A 21560-nucleotide genomic window follows, 5' to 3' on the forward strand; every position below is an offset into this window, starting at 1 on the left:
GCTAACATGATTCGGACGGACTTCAGCTTCGCTACGGGTGAGAAAGTCTCATCGTAGTCAACCCCTTGAACTTGTCGATAACCCTTAGCGACAAGTCGAGCTTTGTAGATGGTCACATTACCATCTGCGTCCGTCTTCTTCTTAAAGATCCATTTGTTTTCTATGGCTCGCCGCTCATCGGGCAAGTCAGTCAAAGTCCATACTTTGTTTTCATACATGGATTCTATCTCGGATTTCATGGCTTCTAGCCATTTGTCGGAATCCGGGCCCGCCATCGCTTCTTCATAGTTCGAAGGTTCACCGTTGTTTAACAACATGATTTCCAGGACAGGGTTGCCGTACCACTCTGGTGCGGAACGTGTCCTTGTGGACCTACGAAGTTCAGTAGCTTGATCTGAAGTTTCATGATCATCATCATTAACTTCCTCCCCAGTCGGTGTAGGCACCACAGGAACATTTTCCCGCGCTGCGCTACTTTCTGGTTCGGAAGGGGTGACTATCACCTCATCAAGTTCCACTTTCCTCCCACTCAATTCTTTCGAGAGAAACTCCTTCTCTAGAAAGGACCCGTTCTTGGCAACGAAGATCTTGCCTTCGGATCTGAGGTAGAAGGTGTACCCAATAGTTTCCTTAGGGTATCCTATGAAGACGCATTTTTCCGATTTGGGTTCGAGCTTTTCAGGTTGAAGTTTCTGGACATAAGCATCGCATCCCCAAACTTTTAGAAACGACAGCTTAGGTTTCTTCCCAAACCATAATTCATACGGTGTCGTCTCAACGGATTTAGACGGTGCCCTATTTAAAGTGAATGCGGCAGTCTCTAAAGCATAACCCCAAAATGAGAGCGGTAAATCGGTAAGAGACATCATAGATCGCACCATATCCAATAGAGTGTGATTATGACGTTCGGACAGACCATTTCTCTGAGGTGTTCCAGGCGGCGTGAGTTGTGAAACTATTCCACATTTCCTTAAGTGTGCACCAAACTCGTGACTTAAATATTCTCCACCACGATCTGATCGTAAGAATTTTATTTTTCTGTCACGTTGATTCTCAACTTCACTCTGAAATTCCTTGAACTTTTCAAAGGTTTCAGACTTGTGTTTCATTAGGTAGACATACCCATATCTACTTAAATCATCAGTGAGAGTGAGAACATAACGATATCCTTCGCGAGCCTCAACACTCATTGGACCACACACATCGGTATGTATGATTTCCAATAAGTTTGTTGCTCGCTCCATTGTTCCGAAGAACGGAGTCTTGGTCATCTTACCCATGAGGCATGGTTCGCACGTGTCAAATGATTCGTAATCAAGAGACTCCAAAAGTCCATCTGCATGGAGCTTCTTCATGCGCTTGACACCAATGTGACCAAGGCGGCAGTGCCACAAGTATGTGGGACTATCGTTATCAACTTTACATCTTTTGGTATTCACACTATGAACATGTGTAACATCACGTTCGAGATTCATCAAAAATAAACCATTGACCAGCGGGGCATGACCATAAAACATATCTCTCAAATAAATAGAACAACCATTATTCTCAGATTTAAATGAGTAGCCATCTCGAATTAAACGAGATCCAGATACAATGTTCATGCTCAAAGCTGGCACTAAATAACAATTATTGAGGTTTAAAACTAATCCCGTAGGGAGATGCAGAGGTAGCGTGCCGACGCCGATCACATCGACCTTGGAACCATTCCCGACGCGCATCGTCACCTCGTCCTTCGCCAGTCTCCGTTTATTCCGTAGTTCCTGTTTTGAGTTACAAATATGAGCAACCGCACCGGTATCAAATACCCAGGAGCTACTACGAGTACTGGTAAGGTACACATCAATTACTTGTATATCACATATACCTTGGGTGTTGCCGGCCTTCTTCTTGTCCGCTAAATATTTGGGGCAGTTCCGCTTCCAGTGACCACTTCCCTTGCAATAAAAGCACTCAGTCTCGGGCTTGGGTCCATTCTTTGACTTCTTCCCGGTAACTGGCTTACCGGGGGCGGCAACTCCCTTGCCGTCCTTCTTGAAGTTCTTCTTACCCTTGCCCTTCTTGAACTTAGTGGTTTTATTCACCATCAACACTTGATGTTCTTTTCTGATCTCCCCTTCCGCTGATTTCAGCATTGAATATACCTCGGGAATGGTCTTTTCCATCCCCTGCATATTGTAGTTCATCACAAAGCTCTTGTAGCTTGGTGGAAGTGACTGGAGGATTCTGTCAATGACCGCGTCATCCGGGATATTAACTCCCAGCTGAGACAAGCGGTTGTGCAACCCAGACATTCTGAGTATGTGCTCACTAACAGAACTGTTCTCCTCCATTTTAGAGCTGAAGAACTTGTCGGAGACTTCATATCTCTCGACCCGGGCATGAGCTTGAAAAACCAATTTTAGCTCCTCGAACATCTCATATGCTCCATGTTTCTCAAAACGCTTTTGGAGACCCGGTTCTAAGCTGTAAAGCATGCCGCACTGAACAAGGGAGTAATCATCAGCATGCTGCTGCCAAGCGTTCATAACGTCTTGGTTCTCTGGGATTGGTGCTTCACCTAGCGGTGCTTCTAAGACATAATCTTTCTTGGCTACTATGAGGATGAGCCTCAGGTTCCGGACCCAGTCCGTATAGTTGCTGCCATCATCTTTCAGCTTGGTTTTCTCTAGGAACGCGTTGAAATTGAGGACAATGTTGGCCATTTGATCTACAGTACATAGTGTAAAGATTTTAGACTAAGTTCATGATAATTAAGTTCATATAATCAAATTATTTAATGAACTCCCACTCAGATAGACATCCCTCTAGTCATCTAAGTGAAACATGATCCGAATTCGACTAGGCCATGTCCGATCTTCACGTGAGACGGACTAGTCAAGATCGGTGAACATCTCCATGTTGATCGTATCTTCTATACGACTCATGCTCGACCTTTCGGTCCTCCGTGTTCCGAGGCCATGTCTGTACATGCTAGGCTCATCAAGTCAACCTAAGTGTATTGCGTGTGTTCCGAGGCCATGTCTGTACATGCTAGGCTCGTCAACACCCGTTGTATTCGAACGTTAGAATCTATCACACCCGATCATCACGTGGTGCTTCGAAACAACGAACCTTCGCAACGGTGCACAGTTAGGGTGAACACTTTCTTGAAATTATTATAAGGGATCATCCTACTTGCTACCATCGTTCTAAGCAAATAAGATGCAAAAACATGATAAACATCACATGCAATCAAATAGTGACATGATATGGCCAATATCATCATGCTCCTTTGATCTCCATCTTCGGGGCACCATGATCATCTTTGTCACCGGCATGACACCATGATCTCCATCATTGTGTCTTCATGAAGTCGTCACGCCAACGATTACTTCTACTTTTATGGCTAACGCGTTTAGCAACAAAGTAAAGTAAATTACATGGCGTTATTCAATGACACGCAGGTCATGCAAAATAATAAAGACAACTCCTATGGCTCCTGCCAGTTGTCATACTCATCGACATGCAAGTCGTGATTCCTATTACAAGAATATGATCAATCTCATACATCACATATATTATTCATCACATCTTCTGGCCATATCACATCACATAGCACTTGCTGCAAAAACAAGTTAGACGTCCTCTAATTGTTGTTGCAAGTTTTTACGTGGTTTGTAGGTTTCTAGCAAGAACGATTTCTTACCTACGTATGACCACAACGTGATTTGCCAATTTCTATTTACCCTTCATAAGGACCCTTTTCATCGAATCTGTTCCGACTAAAGTAGGAGAGACAGACACCCGCTAGCCACCTTATGCAACTAGTGCATGTCAGTCGGTGGAACCTGTCTCACGTAAGCGTACGTGTAAGGTCGGTCCGGGCCGCTTCATCCTACAATGCCGCCGAAACAAGAAACGACTAGTAGCGGCAAGAAGAATTGGCAAACTCAACGCCCACAACTGCTTTGTGTTCTACTCGTGCATAGTAACTACGCATAGGCCTGGCTCATGATGCCACTGTTGGGAATCGTAGCATAATTTTAAAAAAAATTCCTACGTTCACCAAGATGCATCTATGGAGTATACTAGCAACGAGGGGAAGGGAGTGCATCTACATACCCTTGTAGATCGCGAGCGGAAGCGTTCCAATGAACGTGTTTGACGGAGTCGTACTCGCCGTGATCCAAATCACCGATGACCCAGTGCCGAACGGACGGCACCTCCGCGTTCAACACACGTACGGTGCAGCGACGTCTCCTCCTTCTTGATCCAGCAAGGGGGAAGGAGAGGTTGATGGAGATCCAGCAGAACGACGGCGTGGTGGTGGATGTAGCGGGTCTCCGCAGGGCTACGCCGAGCTTCTACGAGAGAGAGAGAGGTGTTGCAGGGGAGGAGGGAGGCGCCCAAGGCTGTTGTGTGCTGCCCTCCCTCCCCCCTTTATATAGCCCCCCTGGGGGGCGCCGGCCCTGGAGATAAGATCCAAAGGGGGGGCGGCGGCCAAGTGGGGGGAAAGGGTGCCTTGCCCCCCAAGGCAAGGGGGAACTCCCCCCCCCAGGGTTCCCAACCCTAGGCGCATGGGGGGAGGCCCAAGGGGGGCGCCCCAGCCCACTAAGGGCTGGTTCCCTTCCACTTTCAGCCCACGGGGCCCTGCGGGATTGGTGGCCCCACCCGGTGGACCCCCGGGACCCTTCCGGTGGTCCCGGTACAATACCGGTAACCCCCGAAACTTTCCCGGTGGCCGAAACTGGACTTCCTATATATAATTCTTCACCTCCGGACCATTCCGGAACCTCTCGTGACATCCGGGATCTCATCCGGGACTCCGAACAACTTTCGGGTTTCCGCATACATATATCTCTACAACCCTAGCGTCACCGGACCTTAAGTGTGTAGACCCTACGGGTTCGGGAGACATGCAGACATGACCGAGACGCCTCTCCGGTCAATAACCAACAGCGGGATCTGGATACCCATGTTGGCTCCCACATGTTCCACGATGATCTCATCGGATGAACCATGGTGTCGAGGATTCAATCAATCCCGTATGCAATTCCCTTTGTCAATCGGTATGTTACTTGCCCGAGATTCGATCGTCGGTATCCCAATACCTTGTTCAATCCCGTTACCGGCAAGTCTCTTTACTCGTACCGCAATGCATGATCCCGTGACTAACGCCTTAGTCACATTGAGCTCATTATGATGATGCATTACCGAGGGCCCAGAGATACCTCTCCGTCACACAGAGTGACAAATCCCAGTCTCGATCCGTGCCAACCCAACAGACACTTTCGGAGATACCCGTAGTGCACCTTTATAGTCACCCAGTTACGTTGTGACGTTTGGCACACCCAAAGCACTCCTACGGTATCCGGGAGTTGCACGATCTCATGGTCTAAGGAAAAGATACTTGACATTGGAAAAGCTCTAGCAAACGAAAATACACGATCTTTTATGCTATGCTTAGGATTGGGTCTTGTCCATCACATCATTCTCCTAATGATGTGATCCCGTTATCAATGACATCCAATGTCCATAGTCAGGAAACCATGACTATCTGTTGATCAACGAGCTAGTCAACTAGAGGCTTACTAGGGACACTTTGTGGTCTATGTATTCACACATGTATTACGATTTCCGGACAATACAATTATAGCATGAATAATAGACTATTATCATGAACAAAGAAATATAATAATAACCATTTATTATTGCCTCTAGGGCATATTTCCAACAATGGGGTATTCTATTGATTCACTTGATGTATGTTTTGGTGATCAACTTGCGGGTTCCGTGACCTTTGGAATCTATGCATAGGGGTTGGCACACGTTTTCATCTTGACTCTCTCGTAGAAACTTTGGGGCACTCTTTGAAGTTCTTTGTGTTGGTTGAATAGATGAATCTGAGATTGTGTGATGCATTTCGTATAATCATACCCGTGAATACTTGAGTTGACATTGGAGTATCTAGGTGACATTACGGTTTTGGTTGATTTGTGTCTTAAGGTGTTATTCTAGCACGAACTCTATGATAGATCGAACGAAAAGAATACATTCGTGTTATTTTACTACGGACTCTTGAATAGATCGATCAGAAAGGATAACTTTGAGGTGGTTTCGTACCCTACAATAATCTCTTTGTTTGTTCTTCGCTATTAGTGACTTTGCAGTGACTCTTTGTTGCATGTTGAGGGATAGTTATATGATCCAATTATGTTATTATTGTCGAGAGAACTTGCACTAGTGAAAGTATGAACCCTAGGCCTTGTTTCCTAGCATTGCAATACCATTTATGCTCACTTTTTTTGCTTGCTACCTTGCTGTTTTTATATTTTCATATTACAAAAACCTATATCTACCATCCATATTGCACTTGTATCACCATCTCTTCGCCGAACTAGTGGAACTATACAATTTACCATTGTATTGGGTGTGTTGGGGACACAAGAGACTCCTTGTTATTTGGTTGCAGGGTTGCTTGAGAGACACCATCTTCATCCTACGCCTCCCACGAATTGATAAACCTTAGGTCATCCACTTGAGGGATATTTGCTACTGTCCTACAAACCTCTGCACTTGGAGGTCCAACAACGTCTACAAGAAGAAGGTTGCGTAGTAGACACCAGGGGGGTTTGCTACTTCGCACTTTGCTTGGTGAACCTTAGTTGGGGGGCATGCATTCATAGCTTAGGATTCCCTTCGTGGCGACACGAGGGGGTGGGCGGCTGCTAGCTACTTCGCACTTTGCTAGGTGAACCTCGGTTGGGGGGAGGGGGGCATGCATATTCATAACTTAGGATTCCCTTCGTGCCGACACGAGGGGGGTGTCGTGGTTTTGTCATGGCAGACGTCCTAGTGTGAGGACTTAGTTGTGGAGCCATCACGACGGGTTAGCTTAAAGGGGTTAAAGCGGGATAAAGGACGCAAGGAGTTTATACTGGTTCGGCCCCTTGCGGTGAAGGTAAAAGCCTAATCCAGTTGAGGTGGAATTGCTAGGGTTTCGATGACCAGGGAGCGAATACGCTTTGCCTGGCTCTCGATCTGTTGTTTCTTGTCCCTAAACCGTCGCCGGGTCGTCCCTTTATATAAACAAGTTGACGCCCGACGGTTTACAGAATCCCGGCCGGCTCATAAACGTGTCCGGCTCGGTTTCTACCCTTTCCTACCTTACAACACAAGTTACACATCATATGGCGGTTTATGTTTACGGGCCCTAATCCACCTTTGGGCCTTCGTGTTAGATCTCTTCTGTCAAGAGCCAGTCTTCGTGGGCTTCAATATGAATAACTTATAATGAGTATAACCCGGCCCCTCCTGAGCGGTTTATACTTAGTAATTATATCCCCAACATTAGGCCCCAGATTGATTTGAACTTGTTCATGTCAATCTTCAGTACTTTGGAGAATTCCTTTGTCAACACCTTCGTGAAAATCTTGTAACTCGCCGTAACGTCATCTTCAAAGATCATGATAATCCGCCATGACGTCATCTGCATTTAACTTGATATAGAACCCAAATCTTTTAATACTTCTCCTTTAATGAATCTCCGAAAACTGAGGCGTCTATATATCTACAGATCCATTTTTCGACCTCCTCGATTCCCGCGCCTGCCACTTATCCATTCTCCTTATAAATAGGACCGGGGGTCATTTTTACTTTTCCCCCTCATGCCTCTTCACTTCATCTTCTTCCTCGCATCGACCTAGCGCTCAAGCTCTGCCGCCACCGCCAAGTCTTCGTCCTCGACCTCAACTCCAGCCGCTGCATCACCCTGATCATACCAGAGAATCGCGGCGCCACTCCACTATTCGTTTAGCATCAGTAAGTCTTCTGTCTTTCCGCCATAGATCTGCTATTAGGGTTTTAGTGTTCATCGGTGTTCGTCGGTGTTCATTGCTGCGCAATAGCTCTTGACTCAAACCTTGACTTTTACCCCGTACAGCAATACCCGTAGCCCTTCTTTCCATTAGTGCATCTCATTTAAGTAGAAAAATCCCATCTGGATCCTTCAACTGTTCAAGTACCAGAATATTTAACCCTGAATATTTTTTCATTTTCTGACGCGCGGTAGATCCAGATTTGTAATACCAACTTGTGAAACATGTTTTTCCATCACTTAGTTATTTCAGATCTGTACCTTCAATACTAACCGTAGGCGGTTTAACTTTTAAAGAATGATAACCCGCCAGGTACCATTAGTCCCCTCATAAACCGCCAACCGCTTGTCATTATAATTCTGATAACATCACCCACCGGTTTAAAAAACTTGCATGCTTCAACTACTGTCTCTTAACCTGTAACACTTTATGCTTGCCGATCATGAATCTTAAACCGGCACAATCCTTCCTTCAGGTTTGTCGAACAAATGGCCAAGTCTTTTTATGCTTGCAACTGTGTTCCTTCCCGGGTTACTGAAGAACAACTGAACGGGTGTGTTGCAACTGGCGCCTTAGCAAAAAAGGAAGTCATGCACTGGAGAGCCCCTGGTCCAGAAAATCCTCCTGAGCCCAAGGATGGAGAAGTGATTGTATTCGTTGATCACCTGGGTCGAGGGTTCAGCCCTCCTGGATCAAAACAATTCCGCGATGTGCTTGCTAGCTTCCAACTCCACCCTCAAGATATTGGACCTAACTCTGTGTCCAATATTTGTAATTTTCAAGTGTTCTGCAAGGCTTATCTGCAGGAAGAACCCATTGTTGAACTATTCAGAGACTTCTTCTATTTGAACCACCGTACTAAATTTACAGATGGGCCCAATACTGAACTTGGCGGGGTTTCAATTCAGAAGAGGAAAGATGTCAGTTTCCCTCACGCCAAACATCATAGTCACCCCAAAGATTGGAATCAGACTTGGTTCTATTGCCGAGATACGTCTCCAGCTGAAGAAAATCCTCTGCCGGGTTATCGCGCTCACCAGCTTACCAGTACACATCCATTCCCCCCAATGACTGAGCACAAAGGAACGAGCCAAGTATGCACCACAGCTTTCGAAGCTCCGAGCCTTGGTGGCAAACGGTTTAACAGGCGTCGACTTTGTCCGTTGCTGGGTTTCTTGGAGTATCTTGCCTCTAAGCCATCGCCCCAGTTTAATGTGTGAATACACAGGGAATTTAAAAGACCCTCAATGCCATATTGATATCCAGCTATCTGATGCTGAAATTACTGAAGCTGTTAAGAAAATGCTGGATGAACCGGTGGCCGAATGCAGTAAAACAGGGCTTAGTCCTTTTTGTGTTTCCAATAAACCGCCAGCTATAAGAATTTCAAAACTCTTATTTTAATCCGGCCCTTTTAACTATGCCCTTATAACTTTTGCCGATCTTTGACAGGTTGATGATCCGTTCTGGAAGAAGAAGCTGCCGGATAAATCGGCAAAAACCCCTCGTGTCAAGACCAAGGTCACCGAGAAGCCTGCCAAAAAGAAAACCGCTGACTCCACCGATTTAAACTTTGATGATGATGATGAAAATCATGAGTCAGAGGTAGAACTTGATTCACTTGGTTCCTTCTTCATACATCTTATTGATAATGATTATTATCAGGAGGACGCACAGGCTAGTCAAGCTAGTGACGTAGAGGTAATTATTATTTCCTCCAGCTCAGAACCTCTGCCAACTCTGAAAACCCGTCAAGCAAACCCGAAAGTAAGATTTTCTCACCCTCTAGCTCACATGGATCCAAACTTTCTTTTGAAGAAACAACAAAATGAAGCTCGCCGCACAACCCGGCATAGCGGCCATTAGGTAACTTCGTCCAGTTTACCGAACACGCCGGTTCATAAATGTCGCCCAAAGGTCTCTTATACTTATGACCCATGTTATCCTAAGGCGGGTTATTTCCGGCAACCTCTTACTCCGTCTGATTCAAATTAGCAGGGAACTTCCCATTCCTCTTCTGGCGAATCAATAGAGACGCAACTGTCAACCCTCAAAACGGTTCCTGGGTAAGCATGTTTAAACTAACCCTTCACACTTTATATTCACTCACTGTACCAACCTTTGTGTTTGTTCCTTTCAGTGCCAAGCCCAGACCCGGCAAAAAGGCCATGTTGAATAAACCGGCTGATGATAACCCGGCCACTGAACCGGAGAAGATCCCAGAACAATTTGAGCCAAATGTTGATGCTATTCCTGATGATCCGCCACCACAAGATCATGAAACCTTTGTGGAACAGGTGGAAAATGATCCGACGGGCCTTGCTGTTGATCCGCCAAGCCCGGCTAAAGCTGCTGATAAGCCGTCAAGCCCAGTCAAAGCTGCTGATAACAAAGCGGATGATGTGGTAGTTACTGGCTTTGTCTACACAACTCCTAGCAACCCCATCGCTTTACCAAAACATAGTGCCAAGGAAGAATTTGCTGCTATGGATAAGGGCAAGTGGAAAACAGATTTGGAAAGCTATGCCCACCTCAGCACCCAAGATATCCACTCTGGGTTTTTAAACCGCTTGTACACAAGCCGCGATTATGAAGCCGGTTTAGTGAACATGATGAAAGAGCGATATGAGGTAAATACTGTTAACTCTGCATAATTATTCCTCCCTTATGTCTAATGTCACCTCCAGTAGCCCCCAAGGGTAGGTTTATAATGCCAATATGAACCGGGACTTTTGTAATGCTTGAACTTTTGCCTGCATAGCCCCCAAGGGCCGGTTTATCTTTTCAAGATAAAACGGGACTTTAGAATTTTAATACTTCAATTTCACCTGTGTAGCCCCCAAGGGTTGGTTTATCTTTTGAAGATGAACCGGGACTTTTATCTTGAGAAACTCAAAATTGTTGTTGAACATCTTGGTAAACCGATTAACCACCCTGCTGACTGAACAAATATACATTAGCCCCCAAGTGCCAAGAATAATATTGGAATTAGGCTTGGGACTTGCAATAAATTTTGATAAGAAGCAATAGGCATTAGCCCCCAAGTGCCAAGTGTATAACTTGTTATGTGCTTGGTACTTCAAATATGTACTGTTAAATCATAACATGTATGTCTCTTACAGGCTGAGCTAAGAAAAAAGGAATCCCAAACCGCTGATCTTCAAGAAAATATCAAGTCCCAACAAGCAGAAACCTCCAAGGCCAAAGACGAGCTAACCAGTGCCTTAGCAGCCATGGAGAAACTGAAGGAGAACTTTAAAAGCGATCGGGCTGTCTGGGATGCAGAGAAAGCAACTCTGCTGAAGAGGGTTGAGGACGCTGAAGCAGCTCTTAACCCGGTAACAGAAGAGCTGACTGGCTTGAAGCGCCAAATAAACGCCATGAATTCCGCTGTTTTTGGTAAAGAAGCTCTTCCTAAGCTTAAATATGTATTATCCCATAAACTGCCGGTTTACCCATGTTAGTGATGATGTAGGATCTCGCATTACTCATCTTGGCTCCGACATGCAGAAGAAATTAAAGGCTGCATATACTCTTATAGAGCAATTATATACCGGTGCACAACGAATCATCTGTACCGCCTCTCATAACAAACCGCCCCCAACCTTGATCAAGGAAACATTAGAGAGGCTGTCAATGCTACCCGCCTGGTTTGAAGAGTTAAAAAGATCAGCTGCAAGGGTAGGTGCTCTGACCGCACTACCCCGGGCTAAAGCGTGGATACCAGATCTTGACCCGGCTGATGTGGGAAACGGCTATCCAAGTATAAAGGAGGACGGGTCAGATTTTGAGAATGATGATCTCCGAGCTTTGATGAAGGAAATGCGCCCATTAGCGAGCAAATTGGCTGAAGAGACTGATCTTTCTCATTACCAGTCGATTTATGATGCCGACAATAAACGGGTGAATGCCCCAACTTATGATGTCACTACAGGAAACAGCTACTTTGCCGTCTGCCACGGCGGACGGCAAAGGCTCGAACGGCGGACGGCAAAGACCTTTGCCGTCAGCCGTGGACGGCAAAAGGCTCCGGCAAAGAAGGCTACGGTAAACAGCTGCTTTGCCGTCTGCTTCCTGGCGGCTGACGGCAAAGGCCCTTTGCCGTCTGCCGCGGACCGCAAAGAGAGCGGACGGCAATAATTGCACTGTCAGTCCGTTAAGTGGCTAACGGCAGGCCTTTGCCGTCCGCCCCTGACGGCAAAATTTCTATGGTCTTTGCCGTCCGTCGTATGATGTCATCTACACGTCACTAGATGGCAGGTTCTTTGCCGTCTGCCGCTGATGGCAAAGTGCAGGTTCTTTGCCGTCTGCCACTGATGGCAAAGTCTTTGCCGTCTGCCACTGTAGGCAAACTGACCAAATGGGTCAGCTCCCAGGAAGCACAGTTGGCTGCCACGTGGCTTCTTTGCCGTCCGCGGCAGACGGCAAAGAGGCCGTTGCCGTCTGTGGCAAACGGCAAAGAGCCTGCATATTGGGGTTTTTTTTTCTGTTTTTTATTAAATCCCACAATTTTCACAGAAAATATATATGACATATAGATATATTTCACAGGCATTCATAAGCAAGTTCATGTATTTCACAGGCATTCATAAGCAAGTCCATAAGCAAGTTCCATCCGTACATATTACATAAGCAAGTTCCATCCATCATTTCATACATAAACAAGTTCCATCCATACATAAACAAGCACTCCATAGCTAAGGTGACTAGAATGAGAAGACAAGAACAAGAAGAGTAGAACAAGCACTCCATCCAGCACACAATGAAATCTGCAAAATGGCAAAATAAGAAAGTTAGAAATAGGTGACTAGAATAAGAAGACTAGAACAAGAAGAGTAGAACAAGAAGAAGACTAGAACAAGAAGAGTAGAACAGGAAGAAGACTAGAACAAGAAGAGTATGTCATTTATGAGCTAACTTACGTGAAATGGATCATATATGAGCTAACTAAGTTGAAATGGGTCGTTTATGAGCTAGCTAAGGTGAAATGGATCGTTTTTGAGGTAACTAAGGTGAAATGGATCGTTTTTTAGCTCACTTAAGTCAAATGGATCGTTTTTGAGCTAACTTAGTTGAAATGGACCGTTTTTGAGCTAACTTTGTTGAAATGGATCATTTTTGAGCTAATTTAGTTGAAATGGATCGTTTTTGAGCTAAGTTAGGTGAAATGGATCATTTATGAGCTAATTTAGTTGAAATGGATCTTTTTGAGCTAACTTAGGTGAAATGGATCATTTAAGAGCTAATTTAGGTGAAATGGATCGTTTTTTAGCTCACTTAGGTCAAATGGATCGTTTATGAGCTAAATTAGTTCAAATGGATCGTTTATGAGATAACCTAGGTAAGATGGGTCATTTTGGAGTTAACCTAGGTGAAATGGGCCATTTTAAAGCTAACGTAGGTAAAATGGATCATTTAGGAGCTAATCTAGGTAAAATGGGTCATTTTTGAGCTAACTTGGATGAACTGCATCATTTATAAGCTAACCTAGGTAAAATGGGTCATTTTGGAGGAAAAGAAGCTAACTCTAGGTCATTATGGTAAGCATATTGGAGGAAATAAAGCTAAGTCTAGGTCTTTATGCATTTGTTAAGCAAAACACTAGAGAAACTTACCGTGATCAGGGAGGTGTAGGAGCGGGGTGGCTAGTGCCGCTACCTGGAGAAGGATCGTGCGATGCGTTTCTGGAGTTAAGCTGCACCAAAGATCATTTCCAATGTCTCGTTAGCATTACGACACTCAAATGTTAAGACTAGCAAGTAATGTCCATTCAAATTAAACTCACCGTGCTCCTAGGAGCAATCACTGGCATCGGCGGAGCGGGCTGACCGGACTTCTCGCACACAGACTGCACATTTGGTTTTCAGAACAGAGTCATACTAGTTAGTAATGAGACTCAAATGTTAAGACTAGCAAGTAATCTGCAGAAGAAACTTACCACAAGGAGCTCGTACATGGCCCTTGCCTGCATGTCATTCCGTGCCCTCTCCTCCTCCATCATCTTTCTCGTCCTCTCCTCCATCTCCCGCTGCCTCTCCGCCGCCTCCGCCAGAAGTTTCTCTGTTCTATCTCTCTCAGTCTGTATAGCAGCCTGCAACACCACTCACATGACCATTTGTAATCATTGATGGAAGCGCACACAATGTAATGGAGAAAGATAACTGAGTACGTATCACTAACCTTGATGGCGAGTTGCACTGGCCGTTCACGAGGCCTTATCTCAGGAGCGGAGCTCGACTGGCGCGCTTTGATCTCCGGAAGAGTGCTAGGACAACGGATAAGTCCATCTCCAATGGCTATGGAGCCATGGGACCTCCCGCCACCAGATATCATCACCAGCTCTGGATCAATGGGACCCTGGCTCGGGTTAAAGTCCTCCCCTTTCCTCGCCTTCCCCTCATCTCTATATCTCACGAGCTTGTTGTGGGAGGAGATGTTGGTGAAGTTGTTTGCATCATCGAGGTCAGACTGAGAGAAAGCCTTGACTTTCTTGAAAGAGCCAGTGTGGGCCATGGCATACAGGTCGTACACCTCTGGCACCTTATCCGCCTTATTGTAGCGTGCCTGAAAGAGAGAAACAATGAAAATTAGTAATTAAAGGGCTCAAGCTAGCATGATGAATGAATTGCATGAATCATGAAGCAAACCACATACCCAGTTGCGCCCGAACTGATATAAGTTGGAGTTGCCTTGATGGTGTGGCACACCTTCCATTTGGGCACGTTTGTCCTTGGCCTGGTTGTGGAGGGCTAGCCATTCTTTTGAGCACCACTCATCGACCAACACCTCCCAACAATCCATCCGATCCGCACACCATCTCGGAGGCGCCTAAGTTAGCAAATAGAAACTTGAGCGCTACGGCTAAGAATTGCTAAATGAAGGAACTTAAGTAGAAGGCCTTAAGAATTACCTTCATGTACTGCTCCTTACTCAGGAACTTATCGCGGCACGCCGGGTTGGTCTTCTTGATACCACGCAAGGCGTAGTAGTCTCAAACAGCCTGCACCCGAGCCTCGTGCCGTAAGTTCTGGAGTAGGCGCTTGCAGACGTTCTGGATAACATTTGCCGCGTCCTCCTCGTATCCCTCCTCACACCTGTAGAATGTCTGCAATCAAATGAGACAATATTGATTAGTACAATTAATAACTAGCTAGTTGAAGATTTTGAAATGTGTAAAGGAGAAATTACCCAGAACGTCTTGATCACCATGTCTGCCCTCGTGTCGCACACGACACCGTCGATAATGACATCCGGCGGGGCCGGGGCAGCCACGTAGTGCTCCCGGTTCAACCCAAGCTCTGGAAGCCGACCCTCACCAGGCAACGTGACAAACCCCAGGAAGTTTTGCTGGCAAAGAACTCCAAGGACAGAGTTGGGCCGGCGGACACTATGATGGTGGTCCCAACCCCTGCAGCATGACAAGGCCAACGCATTAGTTATTTGAAGAAACGTGAATGCAGAAGGTACAAAAATATTAAATGCACTTACGTACCTCTCCCCATCAGGGAAGATCAACCACCTCTGCTCGCGGGTCGCCGCCACGGACGGGAGCCGTGTAGCACCACGCTGGTACACGGTGCCACCCTCCTCCTCAAGATCAGTCGGCTCCCCGCCATTATCAGCATGGCCACTCGGCTCCTCGGGCTGATCCGGCCAGGTACCCCATCCGGACGTGTGCTCCTCCGGGGTCTCGTGGGCCGAACTCTCGTGGGCCGAAGGCCACTCGACCCGAGGCTCGTGGGCCCAAGACCCGTGGACCGGAGGCTCGTGGACCGGAGTCCGTGTAGCCTCCTCCTCGGACGAGTCCACCCTAGCAGTCATGTGGTCGGGTGAAACAGCTGGGGGTGGCGGCGAGGAAGGCGCCGTAGCAGTCACCCTACCTCCTCTCCCGCGACCACGTGCCCCACCTCCTCTCTTCCTACCTCGTCCCCTGCTGGGCACCACGGTCGACGAAGAAGGGCCCGGCGGTGTGGACATACTGTCCAGCAACGCTCGGCGGAGAGGTGCGTCTGGAATCGAAGACCTCAGACCACGCACCGACGAAGAAGGGGCCTTGGCGCGCTCCCGACCAGCGCCCACCATCTTTCAACACCTGCCATGACAAACAGTAAACGAAATTAGTAAAACATAAAAAAAAGACCGACATGAATAATAATATGTGTATCACTTAAGTGTATCATCATCAAGTACAACATTACAAAATTTAATACCTGACACTACTAATAATCTCGATCAGTATCATCAATAAATGCATAATCATCATCATCACTATAATCAATGACGGGCTCATAGGGTTCAGTGGCATCAACATGTGCAAGGCCACCTTGACGTAATCGGTCAAGCAATGACATGTCATCCGCAGCAGTAACCTCTTCTTGTTCCGGCTCTTCTTGTTCCTCCTCTGGGGTGATGTCGGATTCACTGTCGCTGTCTACTTCAATGTTTTGGGGTGAAGTATAGCGGTTCTTGAAACGCTTTTTGGAAAGACGTGTCTCTTGGAAGAATTCTCCTTCATATGTGTCTGGGTTAATGTGAGGTTCATAATCCTCTTCCTTTGGGGGAGATAGTCTAGCACGTGGCGGCACTTCATAAACGACATCCCAACCTTTCAGATTTGGATTAGTTTGGTAGGCCCACGATAGATAGAATACTTGGGTCGCCTGTTGAGCCGTAATATAGACATCAGGAACATCTAAATGGGTGCTTTGGTTGATTTCAACTAGCCCTATATGTTCATGAGTCCTTCTAGTCTCCTTCGGCTGAAAACAATAACATTTGAAGACTACGACATTCGGTGGGTTTTCACCATAGTATAGAAGTTCATAAATTGCTTCAACTCTCCCATAATACTCGGTACCTCCTTCGCCGATAGAAGATACACAACAATTTGTAGACTTTCTGTCGGCCATAGATAGCTCTTTGCCATAGGTACGAAAGCGATACCCGTTGATGTCATATTTGTCAAATGAACGGACCTTATAGTCAAAACCATTAGCGACTTGTCTCAATTCGGCGTCCATAGACTCTGAATTAGCCTACAAGTTTAATATGAAAGGATTGTTGCATTACGCACAAATTAGTGAATGAAACCGGGATAGCCGCCTACAAATTAGCCTACAAGTCTAGTAGAAATTACCGTTTGTTTAAACCAAGAGATGAAACCGGGATAGCCGCCTCCTTGCTTTGCAAGAAGCTCATACTCTTCGACAGAATCCTTTTGGATCACCGCTCCATACGAGAATAAGGCGACGTATCGACTGTATTAAATTTCCAGGAATAAGAGCAGTTCAAAGGAAATAGAAGTTGCGAAACTATGTACCGAGAACTTACTCGATGTACGGCCGCACTTCTATCAGGTTGTTGAAGATATACAACGAAATGGTCCGCCATTGTTCGTTATCCAAAGATACTGGATTTGAAACACTGGCTGGTGCGAGATTCCCTTTGAATAGGCTGAGGTTGGATCCACCCTTTTTAGGGTCGTCAGCATTGTACCGAGGCTTCAGATTATGCAAATGACGATTTTTGGCTTCGTAGTGTGCTGTCACGAAGTTTGCCGCCTCCTCAGTGATGAATGCCTCAGCCATCGATGCTTCAATTCTACGTTTATTTTTAAATTTTTGTCGAAGCGTCTTCTGCATCCTCTCAGTTGGGTAGCACCAACGATTTTGCACGGGCCCCCCCCAATCTTGCCTCGGTCGGGAGATGCAAAATCAAATGTTGCATTGGATTAAAGAAGCCCGGTGGAAAGCTCTTCTCTAACTTGCAGATCAACTCCGGCGCCAACTCTTCCATTTCTTCTAGCACGCCAGGCGATAGTTCTTTCGCACAAAGAACACGGAAGAAATAGCTGAGTTCTGCCAGTACTAGCCATTCATCCTCAGCGATGAAGCCACGCAACATCACCGGCATTACCCGCTCAATCCATATGTGCCAGTCATGACTCTTGAGACCAAATATCTTCAATTTATCAAGACTGGCTCCCCTCTGTAGATTCGCTGCATACCCATCGGGGAACATCAACTGCATTTTCACCCACAAGATAATTTCCCTCATAGCTGGCCTTCCAAGATTGAACCATGCCTTTGGCTTCGTCCAGTTCTGCTTTCCTTTCGATTCTTTCATGTTTTGTAACGGCCTATCACATAGCGCCTCCAGATCGACTCTAGCCTTAGTATTATCCTTTGACTTCCCATCTATGCCGAACAATGTACCAAAAAGTGCCTCGGCGATATTCTTCTCAGTGTGCATCACATCGATGTTGTGTGGGCAAAGGAGGTCTTTGAAGTAAGGCAGATCCCATAAGCATGTTTTGTGAGTCCATGCGTGCTTAGAATTATACCCCTTGAAGTACCCTGGACGCTCTGGATCTGGCTCGAGAGCGTTTAACTGATCCAGGGTCTGTGGCCTGTCAATGTAGGTGGTGCAGAGTTTTTGACAACTCTACCTCTGATGAAGTTCTTCTTGTCTTTCCTGAACTTATGGCGAGGATTCAGGAACTGTCTATGCATGTCGGGGTGCCGTGTCGGGGTCGGGGTCTCGGGGTCGGGGTCTCGGGTCGGGGTGCCGGGTCGGGGTCGGGGTGCCGTGTCGGTGTCGGGTCAGGCTCGGGGTCGGAGTGTCGGGTCAGGCTCGGGGTCGGGGTCGGGGTCTCGGGGTCGGGGTGCCAGGTCGGGGTGCCGGGTCGGGGTCGGGGTGCCGTGTCGGTGTCGGGGTCGGGGTGTCGGGTCAGGCTCGGGGTCTCGGGGTCGGGGTCAGGGTCTTGGGGTCGGGGTGTCGGGTCGGGGTCGGGGTGCCGTGTTGGTGTCGGGGTCGGGGTGTCGGGTCAGGCTCGGGGTCGAGGTCTCGGGGTCGGGGTCGGGGTCGGGGTCTCGGGGTCGGGGTGCCGGGTCGGGGTCGGGGTGCCGTGTCGCTGTCGGGGTTGGGGTGTCGGGTCAGGCTCGGGGTCGGGGTCTCGGGGTCGGGGTGTCGGGTCGGGGTGCCGGGTCGGGGTCGGGGTGCCGTGTCGGTGTCGGGGTAAGGGTGGGTGTGGTGTCAGGGTGTCGGTGTCGGGGTCGGGGTGTCGTGTCGTGTCGGGGTGTCGTGTCGTGTCCTGTCGGGGTGTCGTGCCGGGGTGTCGTGTCGGGGTGGGGGTGTCGCGTCGGGGTGGGGGTGTCGGTCGTCGAGGTCGGGGTGTCGGTGGTCGGGGTGTCAGGTGTCGGGGTGTCGGTGGTCGGGGTCGGGGTGTCGGTGGTCTTCTTCTTCTCCTCCTCTCCTCTAGCTTTCGCCTCCTCATCCTCCTCCTCCTCCTCTCCTCTTTCTTCTTCTTCTTCTTCTTCTTCTTCTTCTTCTTCTTCTTCTTTCTTCTCCTCCTCCTCCTCCTCCTCCTCTCCTCTTTCTTCTTCTTCTTCTTCTTCTTCTTCTTCTTCTTCTTCTTCTTCTTCTTCTTCTTCTTCTTCTTCTTCTTCTTCTTCTTCTTCTTCTTCTTCTTCTTCTTCTTCTTCTTTCTTCTCCTCCTCCTCCTCCTCGTCTTCTTCTTCTTCTTCTTCTTCTTCTTCTCCTTTTTCCACTTCTTAAACCTACCACTAAGTAACCTAAAACAAAACTAAAAGTAATCTAAAACTAAAAATCTAAAACTAAAAAACTAAACTAAACTAAAAAAGAAAAAACAGAAAAAAAAGGAGAAGAGGGGTGGGGCTCACCTGCGACAGGGGTGGGGCGCTCGCCGTCGGAGGGGTGTCGGAGGGGCGCTCGCCGACGGAGGGGCGGCTGGGTGGCGCTGGCCGGGCGGAGGGGTGGGGGGTCGACGGGGCGGAGGGGTGGGGGGCGACGGGGCGGAGGGGTGGGGGGCGACGGGGCGGAGTGGGTGACGGGGCGGCGCCGGGCGGCGGGTGGGGGGCGGAGGGGGCGACGGGGCGGAGGGGTGGGGGGCGGAGGGGTGGGGGGGCGGCGGGTGGCGGGGCGACGGGGCGGTGGCGGGCGGCGGCGGCGGGCGGGCGGGATGTGCACGGTGGCGGGGCGCGTCGGGGAGGAGAGAGAGGAGAGAACAGAGAGTAACGGGCGGGGGGGTACGGGCCGTTAGGTAATCGGCTCTTTGCCGTCCGCCTTTTTGCCTCTTTGCCGTCCGCTGGCGGACGGCAAAGAGGTGGGGCGTTAAGTTTTTTTCAAACGGGCGGGGGGTGGGGGCCACCTCCCTCTTTGCCGTCCGCCAGCGGACGGCAAAGATTCTTTGCCGTCTGCTAGCAGACGGCAAAGAGCTGGTAGATGGCAAAGAGCTTCTTTGCCGTCTGCCATTTCTTTGCCGTCCGCTTTTTGGTAGCTGATGGCAAAGAGCTTCTTTGTCGTCAGCTAGCAGACGGCAAAGAGCTGGCAGATGGCAAATTAGCTGATTCCAGTAGTGTGTGCAAAATCTTATCCCGCCAATCCGTAAGCATACCTACGCCCCTGATGTTGAACCCTCCACACTTATAAGCGATGAAGCTGTATTCAAGGCCCTAACTGGAATCGATTGGGCAACCATTGACTTCCAGCCGCTGGGTGGAGAGGAGGAGGATGAACCAGCGCAGGATGATCCACAGCCGTCAAGTCAGCCTGGCGAAGAGTCATGATCCGGAGGCCGGTTTAGCTTTCTGCATACTGCAACACTTGTTGAAAACAATGATCCTTTTGGGCATCAAAGCGCCTTGTAATAGGCTAGTTTAAACTCTTGGTCTGCTATGCCATCATGCATATTCACTTTGCATGACACTGTTAATCCGCCATGATGCTATGTCTGCTTATAATCCTTAGCAATTTATTCAATCTGTTCCTGCATAAAACAAGTTGATGTGTCCTAGCAGTTTACCACTGGACGGGTCATAATGCCCAACATAAAGCCAGGGTTTATAACTAAGGTTGTATTTAAGAATACTCAAATATGACATATATCATACCTGTGATATTGAATCACGTCATTGGTTTACCAAATTATTGTAGTAAGGGTGATAACCCAAATCATGAGTATTGATAATTCCTCCTATATTTGCCGGTTTATAGCGAAGCCACACCGGGTTTGATAAACATCGGATTATCCTTATATCATATTGCGACTTGTAGTCGAAAGCCAGACCGGGTGATTAAACACCGGATTGTAGCTGATCGTATGCTGACGACTTATAGTCGAAAACCAAGCCGGGTCAATAAACACCAGACTGTAGAATCTTCATCAATATAAACTTCAAAAAGAAGGATTTCAAAAGAATACATGCAAGAAGCAAGGCTTTTCATGGGCTGCCAGGCCCAAAACGAGGCTTTTCATGGGCTGCCAGGCCACTGAGTTTAACCATTTTGTACAAACCTTATAAGATGGACCTCACATTAACCAATCATCATTTTAACTAAGACAAGTTCAGGGTCTGTATAAGATTGACTTGTCAAACATTCGACGGGTCTTACCAGGATTACCTGGATGGAGTGGCTTACTTAAGAAGGTAGGATAATCTGGGGGTCCCGACTCGTAAGTCGTGATCACCGAATGCACGTGTATAGTGATCCTAGAGATCAATGCTCACTGAACACACAGAAGCTGGATAACAAGAGTCTTACATCCATACATACCATCTTACACAAATTATGACCATTACGGTCAAGTCTTACATGGATAAAGCCATAAGGTCCGAGTACCAAATAAACTTAAGCAGCGGAAATCTTCGTCGATAAGTAGAACCCATGCCATCTGCCTTA

The sequence above is a fragment of the Aegilops tauschii genome, chromosome 2 (genome assembly GCF_002575655.3).
Source record: "Aegilops tauschii subsp. strangulata cultivar AL8/78 chromosome 2, Aet v6.0, whole genome shotgun sequence".
Classification (NCBI taxonomy): Eukaryota; Viridiplantae; Streptophyta; class Magnoliopsida; order Poales; family Poaceae; genus Aegilops; species Aegilops tauschii.